Source organism: Rhipicephalus microplus, unplaced genomic scaffold, assembly GCF_043290135.1.
Source record: "Rhipicephalus microplus isolate Deutch F79 unplaced genomic scaffold, USDA_Rmic scaffold_45, whole genome shotgun sequence".
Lineage (NCBI taxonomy): Eukaryota > Metazoa > Arthropoda > Arachnida > Ixodida > Ixodidae > Rhipicephalus > Rhipicephalus microplus.
In genome coordinates this window covers 2,801,258-2,826,994 of record NW_027464618.1, presented here as the reverse complement: position 1 = coordinate 2,826,994, position 25,737 = coordinate 2,801,258, and the positions used below count along the sequence as shown (strand labels likewise).

The window sequence follows — 25,737 nt, the reverse complement described above, 5'->3', positions numbered from 1 at the left end:
TTTCTGACGGTCATGAAAGTGCAGCACGACTGCCTCCGTGGCACAATCGGCTAAAGAGTTCGGCTCTTAACCGAAAGGTTGGAGGTTAGAGCAATTTCGGGGGTGGTGTGTCGCAATTTTTTTTCTTTGCGCTGATAACTTTGGAGGAATCTTCTGACGGTGATGAGAGTACAGCTCGGCTGCCTCCGTTGCGCAATCGGCTTGCGCGATCGGCTGTTAACCGAAAGGTTGGAGGTTCGAGCCCTCGCGGGGGCGTGGTCTAGCTTCTTTTTCCTTTGCACTGTTAGCTTTGATGGAATGTTACGGTGGTGAGAGTGCAGCACGACTGGCCCTGTACCGCAATTGGCTGGCGAGATCGGCTGTTGACCGAAAGGTTGGAGGTTCGAGCCCTCCAGGGGACGTTGTCTTGCTTCTTTTTTCTTTGCGCTGATAGCTTTGGAGAAATGTTCTGACGGTGGTGAGAGTACAGAACGACTGCCTCTACGGCGCACTCTGCTAGTGCGTTCGGCTGTTAACCGAAAGGTTGGAGGTTCGAGCCCTCCCGGGGCGGTGTGTCGCATTTTTTTCTTTCCGCTGATAACTTCGGAGGAATGTTCTGACGGTCGTGAGAGTGCAGCACGACTGCCTCCATGGCGCTATCGGCTAACGAGTTCGGCTTTTAAGCGAAAGGTTGGAGGTTTGTGCCCTCCAGGGCGCGGTGTGTCGCATTTGTTTCTTTGCGCGGATAGCTTTGGAGGAATGTTCTGACGGTGATGAGAGTACAGCACGACTGCCTCCGTTTCGCAATCGGCTTGCGCGATCGGCTGTCAACCGAAATGTTTGAGGTTAGAGCCCTCCCGGTGGCGGTGTGCCGCTATTTTTTACTTTGCGCTGATAGCATTGAAAAAAGTTCTGACGGCGGTGAGAGAGCAGCACGACTGCCCCCGTGGCGCAATTAGCTAGCGCGTTCGGCTGTTAACCGAAATGTTTGAGGTTCGAGCCCTCCCGGGGCGTTGTCGCGCTTCTTTTTTCTTTGCGCTTATAGCTTCGATGGAATGTTCTGACGGTGGTGAGAGTACAGTACGACTGCCTCCGCGGCGCAATTGGCTAACGAGTTCGGCTCTTGACCGAAATGTTGGAGGTTCGAGCCCTCCCGGGGGCGTTGTCTAGCTTCTTTTTTCTTTGCACTGTTAGCTTTGATGGAATGTTCTGACACTGGTGAGAGTACAGCACGACTGCCTCCGCGGTGCAATTGGCTAACGAGTTCGGCTGTTAACCGAAAGGTTGGAGGTTCGAGCCCTCCCGGGGACGTTGTCTTGCTTCTTTTTTCTTTGCGCTGATAGCTTTGGAGAAATGTTCTGACGGTGGTGAGAGTACAGAAGACTGCCTCTACGGCGCAATCTGCTAGCGCGTTCAGCTGTTAACCGAAAGGTTGGAGGTTCGAGCCATCCCGGGGGCGTTGTTTTGCTTTTTTTCTTTGAGCTGATAGCTTTGAAGGAATGTTCTGACGGTGGTGAGAGCACAGAACCACTGCCTCTACGGCGCAATCTGCTAGCGCGTTCGGCTGTTAACCGATAGGTTGGAGGTTCGAGCCCTCCCGGGGGCGGTGTGTCGCATTTTTTTCTTTGCGCTGATAGCTTCGGAGGAATGTTCTGACGGTCGTGAAAGTGCAGCACGACTGCCTCCGTGGCGCAATCGGCTAACGAGTTCGGCTCTTAAGCGAAAGGTTGGAGGTTTGTGCCCTCCAGGGGGCGGTGTGTCGCATTTGTTTCTTTGCGCTTATAGCTTTGGAGGAATGTTCTGACGGCGATGAGAGTACAGCACGACTGCCTCCGTTTCGCAATCGGCTTGCGCGATCGGCTGTTAACCAAAAGTTTGGAGGTTCGAGCCCTCCCGGGGACGTTGTCTAGCTTCTTTTTTCTCTGCGCTTATAGCTTTGAAGGAATGTTCTTTTGTGGTGAGAGAGCAGCATGATTGCCTCCGTAGCGCAATCGGCTAGCGCATTCGGCTGTCAACCGAAAGGTTGAAGGTTAGAGCCCTCCCGGTGGCGGTGTGTCGCTATTTTTTTCTTTGCGCTGATAGCAATGAAAAAAGTTCTGACGGCGGTGAGAGAGCAGCACGACTGCCTCCGTGGCGCAATTAGCTAGCGCGTTCGGCTGTTAACCGAAAGGTTGGAGGTTCGAGCCTTCCCGGGGGCGTTGTCGCGCTTCTTTTTTCTTTGCGCTTATAGCTTTGATGGAATGTTCTGACGGTGGTGAGAGTGCAGCACGATTGCCTCCGTGGCGCAATCGGCTAGCGCGTTCGACTGTTTACCGAAATGTTGGAGGTTCGAGCCCTCCCGGGGGCGGTGTGTCGCTTTTTTTTCTTTTCGCTGATAGCTTTGGAGGAATGTCCTGACGGTGGTGAGAGTGCAGCACGACTGCCTTTACGGCGCAATCTCCTAGCGCGTTCGGCTGTTAACCGAAAGGTTTGAGGTTCGAGCCCCTCCCCCCCCCCATGGACGGTGTGTCGCTTTTATTTCTTTGCGCTGATAGCTTTGGAGGAATGTTCTGACGGTGATGACAGTACAGCTCTACTGCCTCCGTTGCGCAATTGGCTTGCGCGATCGGCTTTTAACCGAAAGCTTGGAGCTTCGAACACACCCGGGGGCGTTGTCTAGCTTCTTTTTTCTTTGCACTCTTAGCTTTGATGGAATGTTCTGACGGTGGTGATAATACAGCACGACTGCCTCCGCGGCGCAATCGGCTAGCGAGTTCGGCTGTTAACCGAAAGAATGGAGGTTCGAGCCCTAGCGAGGGCGGTGTGTCGCTTTATTTTTCTTTGCGCTGATAGCTTTGGAGAAATGTTCTGATGGTGATGAGAGTACAGCTCGACTGCCTCCGTTGCGCATTTCGCTTACGCGATCGGCTGTTGACCGAAAGGTTGGAGGTTCGAGCCCTCCCGGGGACGTTGTCTTGCTTCTTTTTTTTGCGCTGATAGCTTTGTTGGAATGTTCTGATGGTGGTGAGAGAGCAGCACAATTGCCTCCGTGGCGCAAAGGGCTAGCGCGTTCGGCTGTTTACCGAAAGGTTGGAGGTTCGAGCCCTCCCGGGGACGTTTTCTTGCTTCTTTTTTCTTTGCGCTGATAGCTTTGATGGAATGTTCTGATGGTGGTGAGAGAGCAGCACGATTGCCTCCGTGGCTCAATCGGCTAGCTCTTTGAGCTGTTAACCGAAAGGTTGGAGGTTCGAGCCCTCCCGGGGGCGGCGTGTCGCTTTTTTTCCTTTGCGCTGATAGCTTTGGAGAAATGTTCTGATGGTGGTGAGAGTACAGCACGACTGCCTTCGTGGCGCAATTGGCTGACGAGTTCGGCTGTTAACCGAATAGTTTGAGCTTCGAGCCCTCCCGGGGGCTTTGTCTAGCTTCTTTTTTCTTTGCACTGTTAGCTTTGATGGAATGTTCTGACGCTGGTGAGAGTACAGAACGACTGCCTCCACGGCTTAATTGGCTAACGAATTCGGCTGTTAACCGAAAGGTTGGAGGTTCGAGCTCTCCCGGGGGCGTTGTCTAGCTTCTTTTTTCTTTGCTCTGGTAGCTGTGATGGAATGTTCTGACGCTGGTGAGAGTACAGCACGACTGACTCCGCGGCGCAATCGGCTAACGAGTTCGGCTGTTAACCGAAATGTTGGAGGTTCGTGCCCTCCCGGGGGCGTTGTCTAGCTTCTTTTTTCTTTGCACTGTTAGCTTTGATGGAATGTTCTGACGCTGGTGAGAGTACAGCACGACTGCCTCCGCCGCGCAATTGGCTAACGAGTTCGGCTCTTGACCGAAATGTTGGAGGTTCGAGCCCTCCCGGGGGCGTTGTCTAGCTTCTTTTTTCTTTGCACTGTTAGCTTTGATGGAATGTTCTGACGCTGGTGAGAGTACAGCACGACTGCCTCCGCGGTGCAATTGGCTAACGAGTTCGGCTGTTAACCGAAAGGTTGGAGGTTCGAGCCCTCCCGGGGACGTTGTCTTGCTTCTTTTTTCTTTGCGCTGATAGGTTTGGAGAAATGTTCTGACGGTGGTGAGAGTACAGAACGACTGCCTCTACGGCGCAGTCTGCTAGCGCATTCGGCTGTTAACCGAAAGGTTGGAGGTTCGAGTCCTCCCGGGGGCGTTGTTTTGCTTTTTTTCTTTGAGCTGATAGCTTTGGAGGAATGTTCTGACGGTGGTGAGAGTACCGAACCACTGCCTCTACGGCGCAATCTGCTAGCGCGTTCGGCTGGTAACCGATAGGTTGGAGGTTCGAGCCCTCCCGGGGGTGGTGTGTCGCATTTTTTCTTTGCACTGATACCTTTAGAGGAATTTTCTGACGGTCATGAAAGTGCAGCACGACTGCCTCCGTGGCACAATCGGCTAAAGAGTTCGGCTCTTAACCGAAAGGTTGGAGGTTAGAGCAATTTCGGGGGTGGTGTGTCGCAATTTTTTTTCTTTGCGCTCATAACTTTGGAGGAATGTTCTGACGGTGATGAGAGTACAGCTCGACTGCCTCCGTTGCGCAATCGGCTTGCGCGATCGGCTGTTAACCGAATGGTTGGAGGTTCGAGCCCTCGCGGGAGCGTTGTCTAGCTTCTTTTTCCTTTGCACTGTTAGCTTTGATGGAATGTTACGGTGGTGAGAGTGCAGCACGACTGGCTCTGTGGCGCAATTGGCTGGCGAGATCGGCTGTTGACCGAAAGGTCGGAGGTTCGAGCCCTCCAGGGGACGTTGTCTTGCTTCTTTTTTCTTTGCGCTGATAGCTTTGGAGAAATGTTCTGACGGTGGTGAGAGTACAGAACGACTGCCTCTACGGCGCACTCTGCTAGCGCGCTCGGCTGTTAACCGAAAGGTTGGAGGTTCGAGCCCTCCCGGGGGCGGTGTGTCGCTTTTTTTTTTCTTTGCGCTGATAGCTTTGGAGGAATGTCCTGACGGTGGTGAGAGTGCAGCACGACTGCCTTTACGGCGCAATCTCCTAGCGCGTTCGGCTGTTAACCGAAAGGTTTGAGGTTCGAGCCCCTTCCCCCCCCCCATGGACGGTGTGTCGCTTTTATTTCTTTGCGCTGATAGCTTTGGAGGAATGTTCTGACGGTGATGACAGTACAGCTCTACTGCCTCCGTTGCGCAATTGGCTTGCGCGATCGGTTTTAACCGAAAGCTTGGAGCTTCGAACACACCCTGGGGCGTTGTCTAGCTTCTTTTTTCTTTGCACTCTTAGCTTTGATGGAATGTTCTGACGGTGGTGATAATACAGCACGACTGCCTCCGCGGCGCAATCGGCTAGCGAGTTCGGCTGTTAACCGAAAGAATGGAGGTTCGAGCCCTACCGAGGGCGGTGTGTCGCTTTATTTTTCTTTGCGCTGATAGCTTTGGAGAAATGTTCTGATGGTGATGAGAGTACAGCTCGACTGCCTCCGTTGCGCATTTCGCTTACGCGATCGGCTGTTGACCGAAAGGTTGGAGGTTTGAGCCCTCCCGGGGACGTTGTCTTGCTTCTTTTTTTGCGCTGATAGCTTTGTTGGAATGTTCTGATGGTGGTGAGAGAGCAGCACAATTGCCTCCGTGGCGCAAAGGGCTAGCGCGTTCGGCTGTTTACCGAAAGGTTGGAGGTTCGAGCCCTCCCGGGGACGTTTTCTTGCTTCTTTTTTCTTTGCGCTGATAGCTTTGATGGAATGTTCTGATGGTGGTGAGAGAGCAGCACGATTGCCTCCGTGGCTCTATCGGCTAGCTCTTTGAGCTGTTAACCGAAAGGTTGGAGGTTCGAGCCCTCCCGGGGGCGGCGTGTCGCTTTTTTTCCTTTGCGGTGATAGCTTTGGAGAAATGTTCTGACGGTGGTGAGAGTACAGCACGACTGCCTTCGTGGCGCAATTGGCTGACGAGTTCGGCTGTTAACCGAATAGTTTGAGCTTCGAGCCCTCCCGGGGGCTTTGTCTAGCTTCTTTTTTCTTTGCACTGTTAGCTTTGATGGAATGTTCTGACGCTGGTGAGAGTACAGAACGACTGCCTCCACGGCTTAATTGGCTAACGAATTCGGCTGTTAACCGAAAGGTTGGAGGTTCGAGCTCTCCCGGGGGCGTTGTCTAGCTTCTTTTTTCTTTGCACTGGTAGCTGTGATGGAATGTTCTGACGCTGGTGAGAGTACAGCACGACTGACTCCGCGGTGCAATCGGCTAACGAGCTCGGCTGTTAACCGAAATGTTGGAGGTTCGTGCCCTCCCGGGGGCGTTGTCTAGCTTCTTTTTTCTTTGCACTGTTAGCTTTGATGGAATGTTCTGACGCTGGTGAGAGTACAGCACGACTGCCTCCGCCGCGCAATTGGCTAACGAGTTCGGCTCTTGACCGAAATGTTGGAGGTTCGAGCCCTCCCGGGGGCGTTGTCTAGCTTCTTTTTTCTTTGCACTGTTAGCTTTGATGGAATGTTCTGACGCTGGTGAGAGTACAGCACGACTGCCTCCGCCGCACAATTGGCTAACGAGTTCGGCTCTTGACCGAAATGTTGGAGGTTCGAGCCCTCCCGGGGGCGTTGTCTAGCTTCTTTTTTCTTTGCACTGTTAGCTTTGATGGAATGTTCTGACACTGCTGAGAGTACATCACGACTGCCTCAGCGGTGCAATTGGCTAACGAGTTCGGCTGTTAACCGAAAGGTTGGAGGTTCGAGCCCTCCCTGGGACGTTGTCTTGCTTCTTTTTTCTTTGCGCTGATAGCTTTGGAGAAATGTTCTGACGGTGGTGAGAGTACAGAACGACTGCCTCTACGGCGCAATCTGCTAGCGCGTTCGGCTGTTAACCGAAAGGTTGGAGGTTCGAGCCCTCCCGGCGGCGTTGTTTTGCTTTTTTTCTTTGAGCTGATAGCTTTGGAGGAATGTTCTGACGGTGGTGAGAGTACAGAACCACTGCCTCTACGGCGCAATCTGCTAGCGCGTTCGGCTGGTAACTGATAGGTTGGAGGTTCGAGCCCTCCCGGGGGTGGTGTGTCGCATTTTTTCTTTGCACTGATACCTTTAGAGGAATTTTCTGACGGTCATGAAAGTGCAGCACGACTGCCTCCGTGGCACAATCGGCTAAAGAGTTCGGCTCTTAACCGAAAGGTTGGAGGTTAGAGCAATTTCGGGGGTGGTGTGTCGCAATTTTTTTTCTTTGCGCTCATAACTTTGGAGGAATGTTCTGGCGGTGATGAGAGTACAGCTCGACTGCCTCCGTTGCGCAATCGGCTTGCGCGATCGGCTGTTAACCGAATGGTTGGAGGTTCGAGCCCTCGCGGGAGCGTTGTCTAGCTTCTTTTTCCTTTGCACTGTTAGCTTTGATGGAATGTTACGGTGGTGAGAGTGCAGCACGACTGGCTCTGTGGCGCAATTGGCTGGCGAGATCGGCTGTTGACCGAAAGGTTGGAGGTTCGAGCCCTCCAGGGGACGTTGTCTTGCTTCTTTTTTCTTTGCGCTGATAGCTTTGGAGAAATGTTCTGACGGTGGTGAGAGTACACAACGACTGTCTCTACGGCGCACTCTGCTAGCGCGTTCGGCTGTTAACCGAAAGGTTGGAGGTTCGAGCCCTCCCGGGGGCGGTGTGTCGCATTTTTTTCTTTGCGCTGATAGCTTCGGAGGAATGTTCTGACGGTCGTGAGAGTGCAGCACGACTGCCTCCGTGGCGCAATCGGCTAACGAGTTCGGCTTTTAAGCGAAAGGTTGGAGGTTTGTGCCCTCCAGGGGGCGGTGTGTCGCATTTGTTTCTTTGCGCTGATAGCTTTGGAGGAATGTTCTGACGGTGATGAGAGTACAGCACGACTGCCTCCGTTTCGCAATCGGCTTGCGCGATCGGCTGTTAACCAAAAGTTTGGAGGTTCGAGCCCTCCCGGGGACGTTGTCTAGCTTCTTTTTTCTCTGCGCTTATAGCTTTGATGGAATGTTCTGATGGTGGTGAGAGAGCAGCATGATTGCCTCCGCGGCGCAATTGGCTAACGAGTTCGGCTCTTGACCGAAATGTTGGAGGTTCGAGCCCTCCCGCGGGCGTTGTCTAGCTTCTTTTTTCTTTGCACTGTTAGCTTTGATGGAATGTTCAGACACTGGTGAGAGTACAGCACGACTGCCTCCGCGGTGCAATTGGCTAACGAGTTCGGCTGTTAACCGAAAGGTTGGAGGTTCGAGCCCTCCCGGGGACGTTGTCTTGCTTCTTTTTTCTTTGCGCTGATAGCTTTGGAGGAATGTTCTGACGGTGGTGATAGCACAGAACCACTGCCTCTACGGCGCAATCTCCTAGCGCGTTCGGCTGTTAACCGATAGGTTGGAGGTTCGAGCCCTCCCGGGGGCGGTGTGTCGCATTTTTTTCTTTGCGCTGATAGCTTCGGAGGAATGTTCTGAAGGTCGTGAGAGTGCAGCACGACTGCCTCCGTGGCGCAATCGGCTAACGAGTTCGGCTCTTAAGCGAAAGGTTGGAGGTTTGTGCCCTCCAGGGGGCGGTGTGTCGCATTTGTTTCTTTGCGCTGATAGCTTTGGAGGAATGTTCTGACGGCGACGAGAGTACAGCACGACTGCCTCCGTTTCGCAATCGGCTTGCGCGATCGGCTGTTAACCAAAAGTTTGGAAGTTCGAGCCCTCCCGGGGACGTTGTCTAGCTTCTTTTTTCTCTGCGCTTATAGCTTTGATGGAATGTTCTGATGGTGGTGAGAGAGAAGCATGATTGCCTCCGTAGCGCAATCGGCTAGCGCATTCGGCTGTCAACCGAAAGGTTGAAGGTTAGAGCCCTCCCGGTGGCGGTGTGTCGCTATTTTTTTCTTTGCGCTGATAGCATTGAAAAAGGTTCTGACGGCGGTGAGAGAGCAGCACGACTGCCTCCGTGGCGCAATTAGCTAGCGCGTTCGGCTGTTAACCGAAAGGTTGGAGGTTCGAGCCTTCCCGGGGGCGTTGTCGCGCTTCTTTTTTCTTTGCGCTTATAGCTTTGGAGGAATGTTCTGACGGCGATGAGAGTACAGCATGACTGCCTCCGTTTCGCAATCGGCTTGCGCGATCGGCTGTTAACCAAAAGTTTGGAGGTTCGAGCCCTCCCGGGGACGTTGTCTAGCTTCTTTTTTCTGTGCGCTTATAGCTTTGATGGAATGTCCTGATGGTGGTGAGAGAGCAGCATGATTGCCTCCGTGGCGCAATCGGCTAGCGCATTCGGCTGTCAACCGAAAGGTTGGAGGTTAGAGCCCTCCCGGTGGCGGTGTGTCGCTATTTTTTCTTTGTCCTGATAGCATTGAAAAAAGTTCTGACGGTGGTGAGAGTGCAGCACGATTGCCTCCGTGGTGCAATCGGCTAGCGCGTTCGACTGTTTACCGAAATGTTGGAGGTTCGAGCCCTCCCGGGGGCGGTGTGTCGCTTTTTTTTCTTTGCGCTGATAGCTTTGGAGGAATGTTCTGACGCTGATGAGAGTACAGCTCGACTGCCTCCGTTGCGCAATCGGCTTGCGCGATCGGCTGTTAACCGAAAGGTTGGAGGTTCGAGCCCTCGCGGGGGCGTTGTCTAGCTTCTTTTTCCTTTGCACTGTTAGCTTTGATGGAATGTTACGGTGGTGAGAGTACAGCACGACTGGCTCTGTGGCGCAATTGGCTGGTGAGATCGGCTGTTGACCGAAAGGTTGGAGGTTCGAGCCCTCCAGGGGACGTTGTCTTGCTTCTTTTTATTTGCGCTGATAGCTTTGGAGAAATGTTCTGACGGTGGTGAGAGTACAGAACGACTGCCTCTACGGCGCAATCTGCTAGCGCGTTCGGCTGTTAACCGAAAGGTTGGAGGTTCGAGCCCTCCCGGAGGCGTTGTCTTGCTTTTTTTCTTTGCGCTCATACCTTTGGAGGAATGTTTTGACGGTCGTGAAAGCGCACCACGACTGCCTCTGCGGCGAATCGGCTAGCGAGTTCGGCTGTTGACCGAAAGGTTGGAGGTTCGAGTCCTCCCGGGGGCGGTGTGTCGCTTTTTTTTCTTTGCACTGATAGCTTTGATGGAATCTTCTGATGGTGGTGAGAGAACGATTGCCTCCGTGGCGCAATTATCTAGCGCGTTCGGCTGTTAACCGAAAGGTTGTAGGTTCGATCCCTCCCGGGGGCGTTGTCGCGCTTCTTTTTTCTTTGCGCTTATAGCATTGATTGAATGTTTTGACGGTGGTGAGAGTGCAGCACGACTGCCTCCGTGGCGCGATCGGCTAAAGAGTTCGGCTCTTAACCGAAAGGTTGGAGGTTAGAGTCCTTTCGGGGGTGGTGTGTCGCAATTTTTTTTCTTTGCGCTCATAACTTTGGAGGAATGTTCTGACGGTGATGAGACTACAGCTCGACTGCCTCCGTTGCGCAATCGGCTTGCGCGATCGGCTGTTAACCGAAAGGTTGTAGGTTCGAGCCCTCGCGGGGGCGTTGTCTAGCTTCTTTTTCCTTTGCACTGTTAGCTTTGATGGAATGTTCTGACGCTGGTGAGAGTACAGCACGACTGCCTCCGCAGCGCAATTGGCTAACGAGTTCGGCTCTTGACCGAAATGTTGGAGGTTCGAGCGCTCCCGGGGGCGTTGTCTAGCTTCTTTTTTCTTTGCGCTGATAGCTTTGGAGAAATGTTCTGACTGTGGTGAGAGTACAGAACGACTGCCTCCACGGCTTAATTGGCTAACGAATTCGGCTGTTAACCGAAAGGTTGGAGGTTCGAGCCCTCCCGGGGGCGTTGTCTAGCTTCTTTTTTCTTCGCACTGGTAGCTGTGATGGAATGTTCTGACACTGGTGAGAGTACAGCACGACTGACTCCGCGGCGCAATCGGCTAACGAGTTCGGCTGTTAACCGAAATGTTGGAGGTTCGTGCCCTCCCGGGGGCGTTGTCTAGCTTCTTTTTTCTTTGCACTGTTAGCTTTGAAGGAATGTTCTGACGCTGGTGAGAGTACAGCACGACTGCCTCCGCCGCGCAATTGGCTAACGAGTTCGGCTCTTGACCGAAATGTTGGAGGTTCAAGCCCTCCCGGGGGCGTTGTCTAGCTTCTTTTTTCTTTGCACTGTTAGCTTTGATGGAATGTTCTGACGCTGGTGAGAGTACAGCACGACTGCCTCCGCCGCGCAATTGGCTAACGAGTTCGGCTCTTGACCGAAAGGTTGGAGGTTCGAGCCCTCCCGGGGGCGTTGTCTAGCTTCTTTTTTCTTTGCACTTTTAGCTTTGATGGAATGTTTTGACACTGGTTAGAGTACAGCACGACTGCCTCCGCCGCGCAATTGGCTAACGAGTTCGGCTCTTGACCGAAATGTTGGAGGTTCAAGCCCTCCCGGGGGCGTTGTCTAGCTTCTTTTTTCTTTGCACTGTTAGCTTTGGAGGAATGTTCTGACGGTGATGAGAGTACAGCTCGACTGCCTCCGTTGGGCAATCGGCTTGCGCGATCGGCTGTTAACCGAAAGGTTGGAGGTTCGAGCCCTCGCGGGGGCGTTGTCTAGCTTGTTTTCCCTTTGCACTGTTAGCTTTGATGGAATGTTACGGTGGTGAGAGTACAGAACGACTGCCTCTACGGCGCACTCTGCTAGCGCGTTCGGCTGTTAACCGAAAGGTTGGAGGTTCGAGCCCTCCAGGGGGCGGTGTGTCGCATTTGTTTCTTTGCGCTGATAGCTTTGGAGGAATGTTCTGACGGCGATGAGAGTACAGCACGACTGCCTCTGTTTCGCAATCGGCTTGCGCGATCGGCTGTTAACCAAAAGTTTGGAGGTTCGAGCCCTCCAGGGAACGTTGTCTAGCTTCTTTTTTCTCTGCGCTTATAGCTTTGATGGAATGTTCTGATGGTGGTGAGAGAGCAGCACGATTGCCTCCGTGGCGCAATCGGCTAGCGCGTTCGGCTGTTTACCGAAAGGTTGGAGCTTCGAGCCCTCCCGGGGGCGGTGTGTCGCTTTTTTTTCTTTGCGCTGATAGCTTTTGAGAAATGTTGTGATGGTGATGAAAGTACAGCTCGACTGCCTCCGTTGCGCATTTGGCTTACGCGATCGGCTGTTAACAGAAAGGTTGGAGGTTCGAGCCCTCCCGTGGACGTTGTCTTGCTTTTTTTTTCTTTGCGCTTATAGCTTTGATGTAATGTCCTGATGGGGGTGAGAGAGCAGCATGATTGCCTCCGTGGCGCAATCGGCTAGCGCATTCGGCTGTCAACCGAAAGGTTTGAGGTTAGAGCACTCCCGGTGGCGGTGTGTCGCTATTTTTTTCTTTGCGCTGATAGCATTGAAAAAAGTTCTCACGGCGGTGAGAGAGCAGCACGACTGCCTCCGTGGCGCAATTAGCTTGCGCGTTCGGCTGTTAACCGAAATGTTTGAGGTTCGAGCCCTCCCGGGGGCGTTGTCGCGCTTCTTTTTTTTTGCGCTTATAGCTTTGATGGAATGTTCTGACAGTGGTGAGAGTACAGTACGACTGCCTCCGCGGCGCAATTGGCTAACGAGTTCGGCTCTTGACCGAAATGTTGGAGGTTCGAGCCCTCCCGAGGCGTTGTCTAGCTTCTTTTTTCTTTGCATTGTTAGCTTTGATGGAATGTTCTGACACTGGTGAGAGTACAGCACGACTGGCTCTGTGGCGCAATTGGCTGGCGAGATCGGCTGTTGACCGAAAGGTTGGAGGTTCGAGCCCTCCCGGGGGCATTGTTTTGCTTTTTTTTTGCGCTCATAGCTTTGGAGGAATGTTTTGACGGTCGTGAAAGTGCAGCACAACTTCCTCCGCGGCGCAATCGGCTAACAAGATCGGCTCTTAACCGAAAGGTTGGAGGTTCGAGCCCTCCCAGTGGCGGTGTGTCGCATTTTTTTCTTTGCGCTGATAGCTTCGGAGGAATGTTCTGACGGTCGTGAGAGTGCAGCACGACTGCCTCCGTGGCGCAATCGGCTAACGAGTTCGGCTCTTAAGCGAAAGGTTGGAGGATTGTGCCCTCCAGGGGGCAGTGTGTCGCATTTGTTTCTTTGCGCTGATAGCTTTGGAGGAATGTTCTGACGGCGATGAGAGTACAGCACGACTGCCTCCGTTTCGCAATCGGCTTGCGCGATCGGCTGTTAACCAAAAGTTTGGAGGTTCGAGCCCTCCCGGGGACGTTGTCTAGCTTCTTTTTTCTCTGCGCTTATAGCTTTGATGGAATGTCCTGATGGTGGTGAGAGAGCAGCATGATTGCCTCCGTGGCGCAATCGGCTAGCGCATTCGGCTGTCAACCGAAAGGTTGGAGGTTAGAGCCCTCCCGGTGGCGGTGTGTCGCTATTTTTTCTTTGTCCTGATAGCATTGAAAAAAGTTCTGACGGCGGTGAGAGAGCAGCACGACTGCCTCCGTGGCGCAATTAGCTAGCGCGTTCGGCTGTTAACCGAAAGGTTGTAGGTTCGATCCCTCCCGGGGGCGTTGTCGCGCTTCTTTTTTCTTTGCGCTTATAGCATTGATGGAATGTTCTGACGGTGGTAAGAGTGCAGCACGATTGCCTCCGTGGTGCAATCGGCTAGCGCGTTCGACTGTTTACCGAAATGTTGGAGGTTCGAGCCCTCCCGGGGGCGGTGTGTCGCTTTTTTTTCTTTGCGCTGATAGCTTTGGAGGAATGTTCTGACGCTGATGAGAGTACAGCTCGACTGCCTCCGTTGCGCAATCGGCTTGCGCGATCGGCTGTTAACCGAAAGGTTGGAGGTTCGAGCCCTCGCGGGGGCGTTGTCTAGCTTCTTTTTCCTTTGCACTGTTAGCTTTGATGGAATGTTACGGTGGTGAGAGTACAGCACGACTGGCTCTGTGGCGCAATTGGATGGTGAGATCGGCTGTTGACCGAAAGGTTGGAGGTTCGAGCCCTCCAGGGGACGTTGTCTTGCTTCTTTTTTCTTTGCGCTGATAGCTTTGGAGAAATGTTCTGACGGTGGTGAGAGTACAGAACGACTGCCTCTACGGCGCAATCTGCTAGCGCGTTCGGCTGTTAACCGAAAGGTTGGAGGTTCGAGCCCTCCCGGAGGCGTTGTCTTGCTTTTTTTCTTTGCGCTCATGCCTTTGGAGGAATGTTTTGACGGTCGTGAAAGCGCACCACGACTGCCTCTGCGGCGAATCGGCTAGCGAGTTCGGCTGTTGACCGAAAGGTTGGAGGTTCGAGTCCTCCCGGGGGCGGTGTGTCGCTTTTTTTTCTTTGCACTGATAGCTTTGATGGAATCTTCTGATGGTGGTGAGAGAACGATTGCCTCCGTGGCGCAATTATCTAGCGCGTTCGGCTGTTAACCGAAAGGTTGTAGGTTCGATCCCTCCCGGGGGCGTTGTCGCGCTTCTTTTTTCTTTGCGCTTATAGCATTGATTGAATGTTCTGACGGTGGTGAGAGTGCAGCACGACTGCCTCCGTGGCGCGATCGGCTAAAGAATTCGGCTCTTAACCGAAAGGTTGGAGGTTAGAGTCCTTTCGGGGGTGGTGTGTCGCAATTTTTTTTCTTTGCGCTCATAACTTTGGAGGAATGTTCTGACGGTGATGAGACTACAGCTCGACTGCCTCCGTTGCGCAATCGGCTTGCGCGATCGGCTGTTAACCGAAAGGTTGTAGGTTCGAGCCCTCGCGGGGGCGTTGTCTAGCTTCTTTTTCCTTTGCACTGTTAGCTTTGATGGAATGTTCTGACGCTGGTGAGAGTACAGCACGACTGCCTCCGCAGCGCAATTGGCTAACGAGTTCGGCTCTTGACCGAAATGTTGGAGGTTCGAGCGCTCCCGGGGGCGTTGTCTAGCTTCTTTTTTCTTTGCGCTGATAGCTTTGGAGAAATGTTCTGACTGTGGTGAGAGTACAGAACGACTGCCTCCACGGCTTAATTGGCTAACGAATTCGGCTGTTAACCGAAAGGTTAGAGGTTCGAGCCCTCCCGGGGGCGTTGTCTAGCTTCTTTTTTCTTTGCACTGGTAGCTGTGATGGAATGTTCTGACGCTGGTGAGAGTACAGCACGACTGACTCCGTGGCGCAATCGGCTAACGAGTTCGGCTGTTAACCGAAATGTTGGAGGTTCGTGCCCTCCCGGGGGCGTTGTCTAGCTTCTTTTTTCTTTGCACTGTTAGCTTTGAAGGAATGTTCTGACGCTGGTGAGAGTACAGCACGACTGCCTCCGCCGCGCAATTGGCTAACGAGTTCGGCTCTTGACCGAAATGTTGGAGGTTCAAGCCCTCCCGGGGGCGTTGTCTAGCTTCTTTTTTCTTTGCACTGTTAGCTTTGATGGAATGTTCTGACGCTGGTGAGAGTACAGCACGACTGCCTCCGCCGCGCAATTGGCTAACGAGTTCGGCTCTTGACCGAAAGGTTGGAGGTTCGAGCCCTCCCGGGGGCGTTGTCTAGCTTCTTTTTTCTTTGCACTGTTAGCTTTGATGGAATGTTTTGACACTGGTTAGAGTACAGCACGACTGCCTCCGCCGCGCAATTGGCTAACGAGTTCGGCTCTTGACCGAAATGTTGGAGGTTCAAGCCCTCCCGGGGGCGTTGTCTAGCTTCTTTTTTCTTTGCACTGTTAGCTTTGGAGGAATGTTCTGACGGTGATGAGAGTACAGCTCGACTGCCTCCGTTGGGCAATCGGCTTGCGCGATCGGCTGTTAACCGAAAGGTTGGAGGTTCGAGCCCTCGCGGGGGCGTTGTCTAGCTTGTTTTTCCTTTGCACTGTTAGCTTTGATGGAATGTTACGGTGGTGAGAGTGCAGCACGACTGGCTCTGTGGCGCAATTGGCTGGCGAGATCGGCTGTTGACCGAAAGGTTGGAGGTTCGAGCCCTCCAGGGGACGTTGTCTTGCTTCTTTTTTCTTTGCGCTGATAGCTTTGGAGAAATGTTCTGACGGTGGTGAGAGTACAGAACGACTGCCTCTACGGCGCACTCTGCTAGCGCGTTCGGCTGTTAACCGAAAGGTTGGAGGTTCGAGCCCTCCAGGGGGCGGTGTGTCGCATTTTTTTCTTTGCGCTGATAGCTTTGGAGGAATGTTCTGACGGCGATGAGAGTACAGCACGACTGCCTCTGTTTCGCAATCGGCTTGCGCGATCGGCTGTTAACCAAAAGTTTGGAGGTTCGAGCCCTCCAGGGAACGTTGTCTAGCTTCTTTTTTCTCTGCGCTTATAGCTTTGATGGAATGTTCTGATGGTGGTGAGAGAGCAGCACGATTGCCTCCGTGGCGCAATCGGCTAGCGCGTTCGGCTGTTTACCGAAAGGTTGGAGCTTCGAGCCCTCCCGGGGGCGGTGTGTCGCTTTTTTTTCTTTGCGCTGATAGCTTTTGAGAAATGTTGTGATGGTGATGAAAGTACAGCTCGACTGCCTCCGTTGCGCATTTGGCTTACGCGATCGGCTGTTAACAGAAAGGTTGGAGGTTCGAGCCCTCCCGTGGACGTTGTCTTGCTTTTTTTTTCTTTGCGCTTATAGCTTTGATGTAATGTCCTGATGGTGGTTAGAGAGCAGCATGATTGCCTCCGTGGCGCAATCGGCTAGCGCATTCGGCTGTCAACCGAAAGGTTTGAGGTTAGAGCACTCCCGGTGGCGGTGTGTCGCTATTTTTTTCTTTGCGCTGATAGCATTGAAAAAAGTTCTGACGGCGGTGAGAGAGCAGCACGACTGCCTCCGTGGCGCAATTAGCTTGCGCGTTCGGCTGTTAACCGAAATGTTTGAGGTTCGAGCCCTCCCGGGGGCGTTGTCGCGCTTCTTTTTTCTTTGCGCTTATAGCTTTGATGGAATGTTCTGACAGTGGTGAGAGTACAGTACGACTGCCTCCGCGGCGCAATTGGCTAACGAGTTCGGCTCTTGACCGAAATGTTGGAGGTTCGAGCCCTCCCGAGGCGTTGTCTAGCTTCTTTTTTCTTTGCATTGTTAGCTTTGATGGAATGTTCTGACACTGGTGAGAGTACAGCACGACTGGCTCTGTGGCGCAATTGGCTGGCGAGATCGGCTGTTGACCGAAAGGTTGGAGGTTCGAGCCCTCCCGGGGGCATTGTTTTGCTTTTTTTCTTTGCGCTCATAGCTTTGGAGGAATGTTTTGACGGTCGTGAAAGTGCAGCACAACTTCCTCCGCGGCGCAATCGGCTAACAAGATCGGCTCTTAACCGAAAGGTTGGAGGTTCGAGCCCTCCCAGTGGCGGTGTGTCGCATTTTTTTCTTTGCGCTGATAGCTTCGGAGGAATGTTCTGACGGTCGTGAGAGTGCAGCACGACTGCCTCCGTGGCGCAATCGGCTAACGAGTTCGGCTCTTAAGCGAAAGGTTGGAGGATTGTGCCCTCCAGGGGGCAGTGTGTCGCATTTGTTTCTTTGCGCTGATAGCTTTGGAGGAATGTTCTGACGGCGATGAGAGTACAGCACGACTGCCTCCGTTTCGCAATCGGCTTGCGCGATCGGCTGTTAACCAAAATTTTGGAGGTTCGAGCCCTCCCGGGGACGTTGTCTAGCTTCTTTTTTCTCTGCGCTTATAGCTTTGATGGAATGTTCTGATGGTGGTGAGAGAGCAGCATGATTGCCTCCGTAGCGCAATCGGCTAGCGCATTCGGCTGTCAACCGAAAGGTTGGAGGTTAGAGCCCTCCCGGTGGCGGTGTGTCGCTATTTTTTTCTTTGCGCTGATAGCTTTGGAGGAATGTTCTGACGGTGGTGAGAGTGCAGCACGACTGCCTTTACGGCGATTTCTGCTAGCGCGTTCGGCTGTTAACCGAAAGGTTTGAGGTTCGAGCCCCTCCCCCCCCCATGGACGGTGTGTCGCTTTTATTTCTTTGCACTGATAGCTTTGAAGGAATGTTCTGACGGTGATGAGAGTACAGCTCTACTGCCTCCGTTGCGCAATTGGCTTGCGCGATCGGCTGTTAACCGAAAGCTTGGAGCTTCGAACACACCCGGGGGCGTTGTCTAGCTTCTGTTTTCTTTGCACTCTTAGCTTTGATGGAATGTTCTGACGGTGGTGAGAATACAGCACGACTGCCTCCGCGGCGCAATCGGCTAGCGAGTTCGGCTGTTAACCGAAAGGTTGGAGGTTCGAGCCCTACCGAGGGCGGTGTGTCGCTTTTTTTTTCTTTGCGCTGAAAGCTTTGGAGAAATGTTCTGATGGTGATGAGACTACAGCTCGACTGCTTCCCTTGCGCATTTGGCTTACGCGATCGGCTGTTGACCGAAAGTTTGGAGGTTCGAGTCCTCCCAGGGGCGGTGTGTCGCTTTTTTTTCTTTGCACTGATAGCTTTGGAGAAATGTTCTTATGGTGATGAGAGTACAGCTCAACTGCCTCCGTTGCGCATTTGGCTTACGCGATCGGCTGTTGACCAAAAGGTCTGAGGTTCGAGCCCTCCCGGGGTCGTTGTCTTGCTTCTTTTTTTTGCGCTGATAGCTTTGATGGAATGTTCTGTTGGTGGTGAGAGAACAGCACGATTGCCTCCGTGGCGCAATCGGCTAGCGCGTTCGGCTGTTTACGGAAAGGTTGGAGGTTCGAGCCCTCCCGGACACGTTGTCTTGCTTCTTTTTTCTTTGCGCTGATAGCTTTGATGGAATGTTCTGACGGTGGTGAGAATACAGTACGACTGCCTCCGCGGCGCAATTGGCTAACGAGTTCGGCTCTTGACCGAAATGTTGGAGGTTCGAGCCCTCCCGGGGGCGTTGTCAAGCTTCTTTTTTCTTTGCACTGTTAGCTTTGATGGAATGTTCTGACACTGGTGAGAGTACAGCACGACTGCCTCTGCGGTGCAATTGGCTAACGAGTTCGGCTGTTAACCGAAAGGTTGAAGGTTCGAGCCCTCCCGGGGACGTTGTCTTGCTTCTTTTTTCTTTGCGCTGATAGCTTTGGAGAAATGTTCTGACGGTGGTGAGAGTACAGAAGACTGCCTCTACGGCGCAATCTGCTAGCGCGTTCAGCTGTTAACCGAAAGGTTGGAGGTTCGAGCCCTCCCGGGGGCGGTGTGTCGCATTTTTTTCTTTGCGCTGATAGCTTCGGAGGAATGTTCTGACGGTCGTGAGAGTGCAGCACGACTGCCTCCGTGGCGCAATCGGCTAACGAGTTCGGCTTTTAAGCGAAAGGTTGGAGGTTTGTGCCCTCCAGGGGGCGGTGTGTCGCATTTGTTTCTTTGCGCTGATAGCTTTGGAGGAATGTTCTGACGGTGATGAGAGTACAGCACGACTGCCTCCGTTTCGCAATCGGCTTGCGCGATCGGCTGTTAACCAAAAGTTTGGAGGTTCGAGCCCTCCCGGGGACGTTGTCTAGCTTCTTTTTTCTCTGCGCTTATAGCTTTGATGGAATGTTCTGATGGTGGTCAGAGAGCAGCATGATTGCCTCCGCGGCGCAATTGGCTAACGAGTTCAGCTCTTGACCGAAATGTTGGAGGTTCGAGCCCTCCCGCGGGCGTTGTCTAGCTTCTTTTTTCTTTGCACTGTTAGCTTTGATGGAATGTTCAGACACTGGTGAGAGTACAGCACGACTGCCTCCGCGGTGCAATTGGCTAACGAGTTCGGCTGTTAACCGAAAGGTTGGAGGTTCGAGCCCTCCCGGGGACGTTGTCTTGCTTCTTTTTTCTTTGCGCTGATAGCTTTGGAGGAATGTTCTGACGGTGGTGATAGCACAGAACCACTGCCTCTACGGCGCAATCTCCTAGCGCGTTCGGCTGTTAACCGATAGGTTGGAGGTTCGAGCCCTCCCGGGGGCGGTGTGTCGCATTTTTTTCTTTGCGCTGATAGCTTCGGAGGAATGTTCTGAAGGTCGTGAGAGTGCAGCACGACTGCCTCCGTGGCGCAATCGGCTAACGAGTTCGGCTCTTAAGCGAAAGGTTGGAGGTTTGTGCCCTCCAGGGGGCGGTGTGTCGCATTTGTTTCTTTGCGCTGATAGCTTTGGAGGAATGTTCTGACGGCGATGAAAGTACAGCACTACTGCCTCCGTTTCGCAATCGGCTTGCGCGATCGGCTGTTAACCAAAAGTTTGGAAGTTCGAGCCCTCCCGGGGACGTTGTCGCGCTTCTTTTTTCTTTGCGCTTATAGCTTTGGAGGAATGTTCTGACGGCGATGAGAGTACAGCATGACTGCCTCCGTTTCGCAATCGGCTTGCGCGATCGGCTGTTAACCAAAAGTTTGGAGGTTCGAGCCCTCCCGGGGACGTTGTCTAGCTTCTTTTTTCTCTGCGCTTATAGCTTTGATGGAATGTTCTGATGGTGGTGAGAGAGAAGCATGATTGCCTCCGTAGCGCAATCGGCTAGCGCATTCGGCTGTCAACCGAAAGGTTGAAGGTTAGAGCCCTCCCGGTGGCGGTGTGTCGCTATTTTTTTCTTTGCGCTGATAGCATTGAAAAAGGTTCTGACGGCGGTGAGAGAGCAGCACGACTGCCTCCGTGGCGCAATTAGCTAGCGCGTTCGGCTGTTAACCGAAAGGTTGGAGGTTCGAGCCTTCCCGGGGGCGTTGTCGCGCTTCTTTTTTCTTTGCGCTTATAGCTTTGGAGGAATGTTCTGACGGCGATGAGAGTACAGCATGACTGCCTCCGTTTCGCAATCGGCTTGCGCGATCGGCTGTTAACCAAAAGTTTGGAGGTTCGAGCCCTCCCGGGGACGTTGTCTAGCTTCTTTTTTCTCTGCGCTTATAGCTTTGATGGAATGTCCTGATGGTGGTGAGAGAGCACCATGATTGCCTCCGTGGCGCAATCGGCTAGCGCATTCGGCTGTCAACCGAAAGGTTGGAGGTTAGAGCCCTCCCGGTGGCGGTGTGTCGCTATTTTTTCTTTGTCCTGATAGCATTGAAAAAAGTTCTGACGGCGGTGAGAGAGCAGCACGACTGCCTCCGTGGCGCAATTAGCTAGCGCGTTCGGCTGTTAACCGAAAGGTTGTAGGTTCGATCCCTCCCGGGGGCGTTGTCGCGCTTCTTTTTTCTTTGCGCTTATAGCATTGATGGAATGTTCTGACGGTGGTGAGAGTGCAGCACGATTGCCTCCGTGGTGCAATCGGCTAGCGCGTTCGACTGTTTACCGAAAGGTTGGAGGTTCGAGCCCTCCCGGGGGCGGTTTGTCGCTTTTTTTTCTTTGCGCTGATAGCTTTGGAGGAATGTTCTGACGCTGATGAGAGTACAGCTCGACTGCCTCCGTTGCGCAATCGGCTTGCGCGATCGGCTGTTAACCGAAAGGTTGGAGGTTCGAGCCCTCGCGGGGGCGTTGTCTAGCTTCTTTTTCTTTTGCACTGTTAGCTTTGATGGAATGTTACGGTGGTGAGAGTACAGCACGACTGGCTCTGTGGCGCAATTGGCTGGTGAGATCGGCTGTTGACCGAAAGGTTGGAGGTTCGAGCCCTCCAGGGGACGTTGTCTTGCTTCTTTTTTCTTTGCGCTGATAGCTTTGGAGAAATGTTCTGACGGTGGTGAGAGTACAGAACGACTGCCTCTACGGCGCAATCTGCTAGCGCGTTCGGCTGTTAACCGAAAGGTTGGAGGTTCGAGCCCTCCCGGAGGCGTTGTCTTGCTTTTTTTCTTTGCGCTCATACCTTTGGAGGAATGTTTTGACGGTCGTGAAAGCGAACCACGACTGCCTCTGCGGCGAATCGGCTAGCGAGTTCGGCTGTTGACCGAAAGGTTGGAGGTTCGAGTCCTCCCGGGGGCGGTGTGTCGCTTTTTTTTCTTTGCACTGATAGCTTTGATGGAATCTTCTGATGGTGGTGAGAGAACGATTGCCTCCGTGGCGCAATTATCTAGCGCGTTCGGCTGTTAACCGAAAGGTTGTAGGTTCGATCCCTCCCGGGGGCGTTGTCGCGCTTCTTTTTTCTTTGCGCTTATAGCATTGATTGAATGTTCTGACGGTGGTGAGAGTGCAGCACGACTGCCTCCGTGGCGCGATCGGCTAAAGAGTTCGGCTCTTAACCGAAAGGTTGGAGGTTAGAGTCCTTTCGGGGGTGGTGTGTCGCAATTTTTTTTCTTTGCGCTCATAACTTTGGAGGAATGTTCTGACGGTGATTAGACTACAGCTCGACTGCCTCCGTTGCGCAATCGGCTTGCGCGATCGGCTGTTAACCGAAAGGTTGTAGGTTCGAGCCCTCGCGGGGGCGTTGTCTAGCTTCTTTTTCCTTTGCACTGTTAGCTTTGATGGAATGTTCTGACGCTGGTGAGAGTACAGCACGACTGCCTCCGCAGCGCAATTGGCTAACGAGTTCGGCTCTTGACCGTATGTTGGAGGTTCGAGCGCTCCCGGGGGCATTGTCTAGCTTCTTTTTTCTTTGCGCTGATAGCTTTGGAGAAATGTTCTGACTGTGGTGAGAGTACAGAACGACTGCCTCCACGGCTTAATTGGCTAACGAATTCGGCTGTTAACCGAAAGGTTGGAGGTTCGAGCCCTCCCGGGGGCGTTGTCTAGCTTCTTTTTTCTTTGCACTGGTAGCTGTGATGGAATGTTCTGACGCTGGTGAGAGTACAGCACGACTGACTCCGCGGCGCAATCGGCTAACGAGTTCGGCTGTTAACCGAAATGTTGGAGGTTCGTTCCCTCCCGGGGGCGTTGTCTAGCTTCTTTTTTCTTTGCACTGTTAGCTTTGAAGGAATGTTCTGACGCTGGTGAAAGTACAGCACGACTGCCTCCGCCGCGCAATCGGCTAACGAGTTCGGCTGTTAACCGAAATGTTGGAGGTTCGTGCCCTCCCGGGGGCATTGTTTTGCTTTTTTTCTTTGCGCTCATAGCTTTGGAGGAATGTTTTGACGGTCGTGAAAGTGCAGCACAACTTCCTCCGCAGCGCAATCGGCTAACAAGATCGGCTCTTAACCGAAAGGTTGGAGGTTCGAGCCCTCCCAGTGGCGGTGTGTCGCATTTTTTTCTTTGCGCTGATAGCTTCGGAGGAATGTTCTGACGGTCGTGAGAGTGCAGCACGACTGCCTCCGTGGCGCAATCGGCTAACGAGTTCGGCTCTTAAGCGAAAGGTTGGAGGATTGTGCCCTCCAGGGGGCAGTGTGTCGCATTTGTTTCTTTGCGCTGATAGCTTTGGAGGAATGTTCTGACGGCGATGAGAGTACAGCACGACTGCCTCCGTTTCGCAATCGGCTTGCGCGATCGGCTGTTAACCAAAAGTTTGGAGGTTCGAGCCCTCCCGGGGACGTTGTCTAGCTTCTTTTTTCTCTGCGCTTATAGCTTTGATGGAATGTTCTGATGGTGGTGAGAGAGCAGCATGATTGCCTCCGTAGCGCAATCGGCTAGCGCATTCGGCTGTCAACCGAAAGGTTGGAGGTTAGAGCCCTCCCGGTGGCGGTGTGTCGCTATTTTTTTCTTTGCGCTGATAGCTTTGGAGGAATGTTCTGACGGTGGTGAGAGTGCAGCACGACTGCCTTTACGGCGATTTCTGCTAGCGCGTTCGGCTGTTAACCGAAAGGTTTGAGGTTCGAGCCCCTCCCCCCCCCCATGGACGGTGTGTCGCTTTTATTTCTTTGCGCTGATAGCTTTGAAGGAATGTTCTGACGGTGATGAGAGTACAGCTCTACTGCCTCCGTTGCGCAATTGGCTTGCGCGATCGGCTGTTAACCGAAAGCTTGGAGCTTCGAACACACCCGGGGGCGTTGTCTAGCTTCTGTTTTCTTTGCACTCTTAGCTTTGATGGAATGTTCTGACGGTGGTGAGAATACAGCACGACTGCCTCCGCGGCGCAATCGGCTAGCGAGTTCGGCTGTTAACCGAAAGGTTGGAGGTTCGAGCCCTACCGAGGGCGGTGTGTCGCTTTTTTTTCTTTGCGCTGATAGCTTTGAAGAAATGTTCTGATGGTGATGAGACTACAGCTCGACTGCCTCCCTTGCGCATTTGGCTTACGCGATCGGCTGTTGACCGAAAGTTTGGAGGTTCGAGTCCTCCCGGGGGCGGTGTGTCGCTTTTTTTTCTTTGCACTGATAGCTTTGGAGAAATGTTCTTATGGTGATGAGAGTACAGCTCAACTGCCTCCGTTGCGCATTTGGCTTACGCGATCGGCTGTTGACCAAAAGGTTGGAGGTTCGAGCCCTCGCGGGGGCGTTGTCTAGCTTCCTTTTCCTTTGCACTGTTAGCTTTGATGGAATGTTACGGTGGTGAGAGTGCAGCACGACTGGCTCTGTGGCGCAATTGGCTGGCGGGATCGGCTGTTGACCGAAAGTTTAAAGGTTCGAGCCCTCCAGGAGACGTTGTCTTGCTTCTTTTTTCTTTGCGCTGATAGCTTTGGAGAAATGTTCTGACGGTGGTGGGAGTACAGAACGACTGCCTCTACGGCGCAATCTGCTAGCGCGTTCGGCTGTTAACCGAAAGGTTGGAGGTTCGAGCCCTCCCGGGGGCGTTGTTTTGCTTTTTTTCTTTGCGCTCATAGCTTTGGAGGAATGTTTTGACGGTCGTGAAAGTGCAGCACAACTTCCTCCGCGGCGCAATCGGCTAACAAGATCGGCTCTTAACCGAAAGGTTGGAGGTTCGAGCCCTCCCAGTGGCGGTGTGTCGCATTTTTTTCTTTGCGCTGATAGCTTCGGAGAAATGTTCTGATGGTGATGATAGTACAGCTCGACTGCCTCCGTTGCGCATTTGGCTTACGCGATCGGCTGTTGACCGAAACGTTGGAGGTTCGAGCCCTCCCGGGGGTGGTGTGTCGCTTTTTTTTCTTTGCACTGATAGCTTTGGAGAAATGTTCTTTTGCTGATGAGAGTACAGCTCGACTGCCTCCGTTGCGCATTTGGCTTACGCGATCGGCTGTTGACCGAAAGGTTGGAGGTTGGAGCCCTCCCGGGGACGTTGTCTTGCTTCTTTTTTTTGCGCTGATAGCTTTGATGGAATGTTCTGTTGGTGGTGAGAGAGCAGCACAATTGCCTCCGTGGCGCAATCGGATAGCGTGTTCGGCTGTTTACCGAAAGGTTGGAGGTTCGAGCCCTCCCGGGGACGTTGTCTTGCTTCTTTTTTCTTTGCGCTGATAGCTTTGATGGAATGTTCTGATGGTGGTGAGAGAGCAGCACGATTGCCTCCGTGGCGCAATCGGCTAGCGCGTTCGGCTGTTTACGGAAAGGTTGGAGGTTCGAGCCCTCCCGGGGACGTTGTCTTGCTTCTTTTTTCTTTGCGCTGATAGCTTTGATGGAATGTTCTGACGGTGGTGAGAATACAGTACGACTGCCTCCGCGGCGCAATTGGCTAGAGAGTTCAGCTGTTAACCGAAAGGTTGGAGGTTCGGGCCCTCCCGGGGGCGGTGTGTCGCTTTTTTTTTCTTTGCGCTGATAGCTTTGGAGAAATGTTCTGATGGTGATGAGAGTACAGCTCGACTGGCTCCGTGGCGCAATCGGCTAGCGCGTTCGGCTGTTTACCGAAAAGTTGGAGGTTCGAGCCCTCCCGGGGGCGGTGTGTCGCTTTTTTTTCTTTGCGCTGATAGCTTTGGAGAAATGTTCTGATGGTGATGAGAGTACAGCTCAACTGCTTCCATTGCGCATTTGGCTTACGCGATCGGCTCTTGACCGAAAGGTTGGAGGTTCGAGCCCTCCCGGGGACATTGTCTTGCTTCTTTTTTCTTTGCGCTGATAGCTTTGATGGAATGTTCTTATGGTGGTGAGAGAGCAGCCCAATTGCCTCCGTGGCGCAATCGGCTAGCGCGTTCGGCTGTTTACCGAAAGGTGGGAGGTTCGAGCCCTCCCGGGGACGTTGTCTTGCTTCTTTATTCTTTGCGCTGATAGCTTTGATTTAATGTTCTGTTGGTGGTGAGAGAGCAGCACGATTACCTCCGTAGCGCATCCGGCTAGCTCCTTGGGCTGTTAACCGAAAGGTTGGAGGTTCGAGCCCTCCCGGGGGCGGCGTGTCACTTTTTTTTCTTTGCGCTGACAGCTTTGGAGAAATGTTCTGACGGTGGTGAGACAGCAGCACGACTGCCTCCGCGGCGCAATTCCCTAGCGTGTTTGGCTG

The 25,737-nt window shown here is 53.1% G+C and overlaps 26 non-coding genes across 26 annotated transcripts; all 26 read left to right on the top strand.

The window, feature by feature from the left end:
* Positions 1-1,955: 1,955 nt before the first annotated feature.
* Positions 1,956-2,029, top strand: TRNAD-GUC (transfer RNA aspartic acid (anticodon GUC)). The gene has a single exon. It is a non-coding gene; the product is annotated as a tRNA-Asp (tRNA).
* A 74-nt stretch (positions 2,030-2,103) lies between these two features.
* TRNAN-GUU (transfer RNA asparagine (anticodon GUU)) lies at positions 2,104-2,177 on the top strand. The gene has a single exon. It is a non-coding gene; the product is annotated as a tRNA-Asn (tRNA).
* Positions 2,178-2,252: 75 nt separating this feature from the next.
* TRNAN-GUU (transfer RNA asparagine (anticodon GUU)) lies at positions 2,253-2,326 on the top strand. The gene has a single exon. It is a non-coding gene; the product is annotated as a tRNA-Asn (tRNA).
* Positions 2,327-3,001: 675 nt separating this feature from the next.
* TRNAN-GUU (transfer RNA asparagine (anticodon GUU)) lies at positions 3,002-3,075 on the top strand. Its single transcript has one exon. It is a non-coding gene; the product is annotated as a tRNA-Asn (tRNA).
* A 2,457-nt stretch (positions 3,076-5,532) lies between these two features.
* TRNAN-GUU (transfer RNA asparagine (anticodon GUU)) lies at positions 5,533-5,606 on the top strand. The gene has a single exon. It is a non-coding gene; the product is annotated as a tRNA-Asn (tRNA).
* Positions 5,607-8,650: 3,044 nt separating this feature from the next.
* Positions 8,651-8,724, top strand: TRNAD-GUC (transfer RNA aspartic acid (anticodon GUC)). The gene has a single exon. It is a non-coding gene; the product is annotated as a tRNA-Asp (tRNA).
* A 74-nt stretch (positions 8,725-8,798) lies between these two features.
* Positions 8,799-8,872, top strand: TRNAN-GUU (transfer RNA asparagine (anticodon GUU)). The gene has a single exon. It is a non-coding gene; the product is annotated as a tRNA-Asn (tRNA).
* A 224-nt stretch (positions 8,873-9,096) lies between these two features.
* On the top strand, positions 9,097-9,170 carry TRNAD-GUC (transfer RNA aspartic acid (anticodon GUC)). Its single transcript has one exon. It is a non-coding gene; the product is annotated as a tRNA-Asp (tRNA).
* An 804-nt stretch (positions 9,171-9,974) lies between these two features.
* On the top strand, positions 9,975-10,048 carry TRNAN-GUU (transfer RNA asparagine (anticodon GUU)). Its single transcript has one exon. It is a non-coding gene; the product is annotated as a tRNA-Asn (tRNA).
* Positions 10,049-11,759: 1,711 nt separating this feature from the next.
* TRNAN-GUU (transfer RNA asparagine (anticodon GUU)) lies at positions 11,760-11,833 on the top strand. The gene has a single exon. It is a non-coding gene; the product is annotated as a tRNA-Asn (tRNA).
* A 1,257-nt stretch (positions 11,834-13,090) lies between these two features.
* Positions 13,091-13,164, top strand: TRNAD-GUC (transfer RNA aspartic acid (anticodon GUC)). Its single transcript has one exon. It is a non-coding gene; the product is annotated as a tRNA-Asp (tRNA).
* A 73-nt stretch (positions 13,165-13,237) lies between these two features.
* On the top strand, positions 13,238-13,311 carry TRNAN-GUU (transfer RNA asparagine (anticodon GUU)). The gene has a single exon. It is a non-coding gene; the product is annotated as a tRNA-Asn (tRNA).
* An 807-nt stretch (positions 13,312-14,118) lies between these two features.
* Positions 14,119-14,192, top strand: TRNAN-GUU (transfer RNA asparagine (anticodon GUU)). The gene has a single exon. It is a non-coding gene; the product is annotated as a tRNA-Asn (tRNA).
* A 1,860-nt stretch (positions 14,193-16,052) lies between these two features.
* TRNAN-GUU (transfer RNA asparagine (anticodon GUU)) lies at positions 16,053-16,126 on the top strand. The gene has a single exon. It is a non-coding gene; the product is annotated as a tRNA-Asn (tRNA).
* A 1,260-nt stretch (positions 16,127-17,386) lies between these two features.
* Positions 17,387-17,460, top strand: TRNAD-GUC (transfer RNA aspartic acid (anticodon GUC)). Its single transcript has one exon. It is a non-coding gene; the product is annotated as a tRNA-Asp (tRNA).
* A 2,606-nt stretch (positions 17,461-20,066) lies between these two features.
* On the top strand, positions 20,067-20,140 carry TRNAD-GUC (transfer RNA aspartic acid (anticodon GUC)). Its single transcript has one exon. It is a non-coding gene; the product is annotated as a tRNA-Asp (tRNA).
* A 74-nt stretch (positions 20,141-20,214) lies between these two features.
* TRNAN-GUU (transfer RNA asparagine (anticodon GUU)) lies at positions 20,215-20,288 on the top strand. The gene has a single exon. It is a non-coding gene; the product is annotated as a tRNA-Asn (tRNA).
* A 224-nt stretch (positions 20,289-20,512) lies between these two features.
* Positions 20,513-20,586, top strand: TRNAD-GUC (transfer RNA aspartic acid (anticodon GUC)). The gene has a single exon. It is a non-coding gene; the product is annotated as a tRNA-Asp (tRNA).
* A 73-nt stretch (positions 20,587-20,659) lies between these two features.
* TRNAN-GUU (transfer RNA asparagine (anticodon GUU)) lies at positions 20,660-20,733 on the top strand. Its single transcript has one exon. It is a non-coding gene; the product is annotated as a tRNA-Asn (tRNA).
* Positions 20,734-20,808: 75 nt separating this feature from the next.
* Positions 20,809-20,882, top strand: TRNAN-GUU (transfer RNA asparagine (anticodon GUU)). Its single transcript has one exon. It is a non-coding gene; the product is annotated as a tRNA-Asn (tRNA).
* A 658-nt stretch (positions 20,883-21,540) lies between these two features.
* Positions 21,541-21,614, top strand: TRNAN-GUU (transfer RNA asparagine (anticodon GUU)). The gene has a single exon. It is a non-coding gene; the product is annotated as a tRNA-Asn (tRNA).
* A 1,412-nt stretch (positions 21,615-23,026) lies between these two features.
* On the top strand, positions 23,027-23,100 carry TRNAD-GUC (transfer RNA aspartic acid (anticodon GUC)). Its single transcript has one exon. It is a non-coding gene; the product is annotated as a tRNA-Asp (tRNA).
* Positions 23,101-24,661: 1,561 nt separating this feature from the next.
* TRNAN-GUU (transfer RNA asparagine (anticodon GUU)) lies at positions 24,662-24,735 on the top strand. The gene has a single exon. It is a non-coding gene; the product is annotated as a tRNA-Asn (tRNA).
* Positions 24,736-24,810: 75 nt separating this feature from the next.
* On the top strand, positions 24,811-24,884 carry TRNAN-GUU (transfer RNA asparagine (anticodon GUU)). Its single transcript has one exon. It is a non-coding gene; the product is annotated as a tRNA-Asn (tRNA).
* A 224-nt stretch (positions 24,885-25,108) lies between these two features.
* TRNAN-GUU (transfer RNA asparagine (anticodon GUU)) lies at positions 25,109-25,182 on the top strand. The gene has a single exon. It is a non-coding gene; the product is annotated as a tRNA-Asn (tRNA).
* A 223-nt stretch (positions 25,183-25,405) lies between these two features.
* Positions 25,406-25,479, top strand: TRNAN-GUU (transfer RNA asparagine (anticodon GUU)). The gene has a single exon. It is a non-coding gene; the product is annotated as a tRNA-Asn (tRNA).
* Positions 25,480-25,737: the final 258 nt, after the last annotated feature.